Source organism: Triticum dicoccoides, chromosome 3B (assembly GCF_002162155.2).
Source record: "Triticum dicoccoides isolate Atlit2015 ecotype Zavitan chromosome 3B, WEW_v2.0, whole genome shotgun sequence".
Classification (NCBI taxonomy): Eukaryota; Viridiplantae; Streptophyta; class Magnoliopsida; order Poales; family Poaceae; genus Triticum; species Triticum dicoccoides.
In genome coordinates, this window is record NC_041385.1 from 864,010,091 (window position 1) to 864,016,597 (window position 6,507).

Genomic DNA, 6,507 nt, shown 5'->3' on the forward strand with positions numbered 1-6,507 from the left:
GTGCCCCCGCCGCCGCACCGGGTGCCCCAGCCGCCGCGGGCCCTGCCGCCGCCGCACCCGCCGGCCCTGCTGCCCCGTCTCTTGGCATGACTACCCGTGCCCGAGCAGGAGTTCTTCGGCCCAGCACGCGCTACTCCGCCAACGAGTATGTGTGCGCTGCCTCAACGTCGACGCCATCACCCGTCCCCACCTCCGCTCGCGCTGCCCTTCGGGATCCCCACTAGCTAGATGCGATGCAGTAGGAGTTCGACGCCTTACAGCGCAACCGCACGTGGTAGGTTGTTCCGCGTCCCCCTCGTGCCAACATCATCTCTGGCAAGTGGGGTGTTTCGCCACAAACTCGCCCGGACGGTTCTCTCGAACGCTACAAGGCTCGTAGGTGGTTCGTGGTTTTCGGCAGCGCGCATGAGTGGACTTCACCGACATCTTCGCCCCGGTTGTGAAACCGGGCACGATTCGCGCCGTGTTTTAGCTGGCGGTCTCGCGCGCCTGGCTGGTGCACCAGTTGGATGTCTCCAACGCCTTCGTGCACGGCCATCTTGCCGAGCAGGTGTTCTGTGAGCAGCCCACTGGTTTCTTCAAAGCCGAGCACCCCGACTTCATGTGCTTTCTCTCTCATTGTCTTTACGGGTTGAAGCAGGCGCCTCGTCTTGGTACCAGCATATCGCAACCTTCCTGCAGTCTCTCGGATTTCAGTCCACTCGCTCTGATGCTTGACTCTTCGTGTATCATCAGGGAGTTGACACTACATATTTGCTGCTCTATGTCGATGACATCATCCTCACGGCGTCCGCCCCCGACCTCCTTCAGCGGCTCACTGCTCGTCTTCGTGATGAGTTCGCCCTCAAGGACTTGGGGCCCCTGCACTACTTCCTCGGCATCGAGGTGGTCCGACGGACTGACGGCTTCTTTCTGCATCAGCAGAAGTACGCCCACGAGCTCCTGGAGCGTGCCGGTATGCTTAACTGCAAGCCGGTGCCCACTTCTATGTCTTGAGCTTGTGTTGGTTCTCCTTGAAGAGAAAAGGGTGATGCAGCACAGTAGCGTAAGTATTTCCCTCAGTTTTTGAGAACCAAGGTATCAATCCAGTAGGAGGCTCCTCAAAAGTCCCACACACCTACACAAACAAACAAAGAACTCGCAACCAATGCAATAAAGGGGTTGTCAATCCCTTCACAGCCACTTGCGAAAGTGAGATCTAATAGAGATAGTCTGATAAGATAAATATATTTTTGGTATTTTTTGCTATAGATTGGAAAAGTAAAGATGCAAATAAAAGTAGATTGAAAGCTTATATGATAAAAGATAGACCCGGAGGCCATAGGTTTCACTAGTGGCTTCTCTCAAGATAGCATAAGTAGTACGGTGGGTGAACAAGTTACTGCCGAGCAATTGATAGAAAAGCGAATAATTATGAGATTATCTAGGCATGATCATGTATATAGGCATCACGTCCGTGACAAGTAGACCGACTCCTGCCTGCATCTACTACTATTACTCCACACATCGACCGCTATCCAACATGCATCTAGAGTATTAAATTCATAAGAACAGAGTAACGCATTAAGAAAGATGACATGATGTAGAGGGATAAACTCATGCAATATGATATAAACCCCATCTTTTTATCCTCGATGGCAACAAGACAATACGTGCCTTGCAGCCCCTATTGTCACTGCGTACGGACACCGCAAGATTGAACCCAAAGCTAAGAACTTCTCCCATGCAAGAAAGATCAATCTAGTAGGCCAAACCAAACTGATAATTCGAAGAGACTTGCAAAGATAACTCAATCATACATAAAAGAATTCAGAGAAGATTCAAATCTTTCTCATACATAAACTTGATCATAAACCCACAATTTATCGGATCTCGACAAACACACCGCAAAAAGAGTTACATCGAATAGATCTCCACAAGAGAGGGGGAGAACATGCTATTGAGATCCAAAAAGAGAGAACAAGCCATCTAGCTAATAACTATGGACCCGAAGGTCTGTGGTAAACTACTCAAACTCATCGGAGGGGCTATGGTGTTGATGTAGAAGCCCTCCATGGTCGATTCCCCCTCCGGCGGAGCGCCGACGAAGGCTCCAAGATGGGATCTCGCGGATACAGAAGGTTACGGCGGTGGAAATTGTTTTTCGTTGGCTCCCTGGATGTTTTCGGGGTACGTGGGTATATATGGGAGGAAGAAGTAGGTCGGTGGCCGCCCGAGGGGCCCACGAGATAGGGGGCGTGCCCTATAGGGGTGGGTGCACCCTCCACCCTGGTGGCCGCCTCGGCTGCTTCTTGACTTGCACTCCAAGTCCTCTGGATCACGTTTATTCCAAAAATCATGCTCCCGAAGGTTTCATTCCGTTTGGACTCCGTTTGATATTCCTTTTCTTCGAAATACTGAAATAGGCAAAAAAACAGCAATACGGGTTGGGCCTCCGGTTAGTAGGTTAGTCCCAAAAATGATATAAATGTGTAAAATAAAGCACATAAACATCCAAAAGTGGTAATATAATAGCATGGAACAATAAAAAATTATAGATACATTGGAGACGTATCACCCACCCCCGTCGGCACGAAGGCGAAGGTCTTTGCTCTCGAGGGGTCTCTTGCGTCCGATGGAGCGTTTTATCGCTCTATTGTCGGTGCTTTATAGTACCTGACGCTGACCCGCCCCGACCTGCAGTACGCTGTCCAGCATGTGTGCCTCCATATGCACGCCCCGCGTGACTCTCACTGGACTCTGGCGAAGCGTATTCTCCGTTACATATGTCGCACCATGTCCTTGGGACTCACCCTGACGGCCTCCGCCTCCACCGACCTTGTGGCTTACTCCAATGCCGACTGGGATGGCTGCCCCGACACGCTACGTCAGGCTACTGCGTCTACCTTGGGCCCTCATTGATCTCTTGGTCATCGAAGCGGCAGCCCACGGTCTCCCGCTCCAGCGCCGAGGCAGAGTATCGCGTCGTGGATAATGCCGTGGCCGACTGCTCTTGGATACGTCAGCTGCTCCAGGAGTTGCTTTGTGATGTTCACAAGGCCACTCTTGTCTACTACGATAACGTCAACGCGGTCTACCTCTCCGCCAACCCGGTGGACCATCAACGAACGAAGCATATTGAGCTCGATATTCACTTTGTGCGCGAGCAGTTTGCCCTTGGCCGTGTTCGGGTTCTCCACGTGCCGACGACGCAACAGTTTGCTGACGCGATGACTAAGGGATTGCCTACTCCGGTCTTCGAGGAGTTTCGGTCCAGTCTCTGTGTCTCCGGCGATGCTTCGACTGCGGGGTGTGTTGAGTATGTATTTTGTACTGCACGTGTTTTGAAGTTGTGGCTCACCTCCTAGTCTAGTATAGTTGAGGTAGAGGCCTTCCCTTGTATTATATAATCTTAACGTGCACCAGTACCCCATCAATATAACGTCTATTGTATTGCAAATTTTCCCATCTACACTTATGATAAAAACAGTCCAGGTGGAAGTAATCGTGTGGCATGCAAGGACCGATCGACGCTAAGCTCTTGCCTATTAATGTGCTACATCCTTTTTTATTCCCGGAAGCTGCGTTTTTTACTTTCTCTTTTTGAGAGAATTCCCGGAGGTCCAGTATAAGGGAATGGGAGAAAGTGAGAGGCCTGGCCCTGTAGGAGCCCGGTCGGTAGATGTGGAGTCTGGTTCATATCGCCTAGTGTTTGGTTTGTGCAGATCGATGGAGTTGGAGAGCAAGACCGCCGCGCGGGCGATCTGGACACGCGGCAGCTGGGTCTTGGTCAGGCGCCGGCTGCGGGATGACTACTGGCAGCGGTTGCACGCCTGCCTCCGCCACCAATGGTGCGCCAGAGGCTACATAGAGGTGGTCGACAAGTTGCACACCAACGGCGACGGTGTCGGGACGGCGGCGAGTAGGACATAAGCGAGTGAATCGTTTTCCTATGGTCCGCATTGTATTTCCATCGTCCGACAATTCCAATTCTCGTCTTCTCAGCTGCCCGTTACAACTTGCAACCAGCCAGAGTTCTAAGGTTTTACGGGTCAGTATGACCATATATATTTTCTTACAACGAGGTTTTCATTAACAGTACACTCGTCCACCATCCAATGTGTTTGTTCTCGCTAGGCGCCGAACATCATACATCTCTCATGTCCTGCAAATATTTCCACTAGGAATACATAGACATACATGTGATACACACATGAGTGAGAATGCCAAGTTACCTTGCCTACCAAAGCATCTCTTGTATGCAATTTCTCGCCAGATAACCAGATGTCGACAAAAAAAAAAGATAACCAGATCTCAACATCTCTCCGCATTCACCGCCCCTGAACCAACGCCAACCTGCACGGTTCCATGAGGACCTCAGCAGGACGTGGCGGTAAGCCTTACTAACCTACTAGCTAACAACATACAAGATACAATACAACTGCATTTGGCGACTTGTACCTGAACATCAGTCAATACAAGAGAAGAAGTTTACTATGGTAAACCATCATCATCACAACTAATCCACTAGGTACTAGTACTCACTAGTGTAGCTGTCCCATGATAACCCACAGGCAATGTTTTTTTAAGTAACTCGAGGGCTTTCCTCGCGCAAACAAAAGAACAAACTAAAGCATTTTTCCTCACACAAGAAAACTAGTAAAAAAAAATTCTCCTCAGCTGAACCTGGCAATAATTACTGCAATGCATTCGTTGAATAATTAAAAGCTTCAGCAACAACACACGTGAGCTTCAAAGAGGAGAAGCGCTAGAAATCCTACTTCGGACCTAGGCTTGCCACCGCTGTGAGGATTCAGAGACTCGGGTGGGAGGCTGGGAGCTAGCCAACCATGAGGAGTGATGGTGGTGTGAGGGCTGCTAGCGCCGCCTCCGGATGTGAACTCATCCTGCAGAAGCATAACTACAACGATGTTAAAGGGGGGAGGCGGGGACGTCTTCTCGATTATCTTCATGGTCATCAGATGGCTATTCGAATTGACGCTGCGAAGCATGTGGACAACTTGCTCATCGTTGTCGACGGTCTTACCGATGTCTCGCGGCTCATCGACGAGCTGTTTGAGGTAAGCGCGGTAGCTGGAGATCCATGAATCGCCCTGTCGGACGTTGTTCAACTCAGCTTTAGGTAGACGTGCGCGAGCGGTGATTGTTGATGAACAAGGCTTCGAACTTCAACCAGATGCCGAAGGCGGTGGCATTACGATCCATGATCACGGTGAGTCGTTGTACGCACATTGTGCCATAGAACTACTTCTTGACGGCCTTGTTGATGGTGTCCCATGACTCGTCGCCGAAGTCGGCCGAGATATGGTCGGGGCTGGGAAGCTGGTCTATAGATTCCTCCATGAGATTGAGCCAGACATTATTTTTTGCATCCTTCATATCGTGCTAGACCTGAACGTGATGCTGGATATTGACACCCTACACGAGGGCGGTGTGAGCCGGAGGTTTGGCTTTCAGAAGATTGAAATCGGGGCGGTGCTAATTGGTGGTGACTGGCAGAGGAGACGTTGAAAGAACAGGGCGCCGCTGGTTACATCTTGAGTCGGTTACAAAAACTTGCCATTCATGATTACATCTTGAGTCGGTTACAATTTCAACAGCATATGCACACATCTATACTCATCTATCCCCGTGCACTACTCATATACTCCCTCTGTAAACAAATATAAGAGTGTTTAGATCACTACTTTAATAATCTAAATGCTCTTATATTTCTTTACGAAGGGACTACACCATATTGCTAACAGCAGACAACGCTGGGACATGGGTAGTGGTAGAGGTCAGGACTGCCGTGGATTCAGCAGCCATGACAGAACGTGGATTCAGTAATACTGTTAAGATATACACACTGTAGAGGTCACGGCTGAAATACAGGTTCCTTTTTCGTACCCTTGTCATTCTAAAAATCAAAATCACTATAATTATTTCCGAAGCAGCCAATCGTGATAAAGCTAACCTCGAGATAGGAACCTTCCAAAACCAAGTGTCTGAGAGCATCCAGAGCATCTTGGGAATGGACATGCACTGTCGACATGGTTACGTGACCAATTAATACCCTGCGAGCGTTTGGTCTTCTTGTGGTACATTACTTTGGCGCTAGACACCTTGCCGTAGTTGCTGAATGAGAGTTGCAGCTGAGGGCCCTTCACGGTAAGAGGCAGATTACGCACCAACACCTTGAAACAAGGCTCGTAGTCTCTCTCAATGTGAATGGTGTGTGTTGAACTAGTAAGCTGTTGCTGCTGCTTCATGACATTGGCGAGAAAGAGAGAGAACGAGATGAGGGGAGGACCCTTGGCGTTGGTCAAATCTACGAGATGACGATCAGATTTATTTGCTAATTGATGGTAAGTTTTTTTCCTCAATTGTTGTTGCTGTTGATGGAAACAGAGAGACAAATCCTGTAAAAACCGACAGACCAAGGACAGGACGACTTGTGTACGATGGGATAGGAGAGAACATTTGACTTTGTACTATGGGATAGGAGGTCACGTTTCAAGTTTCGAG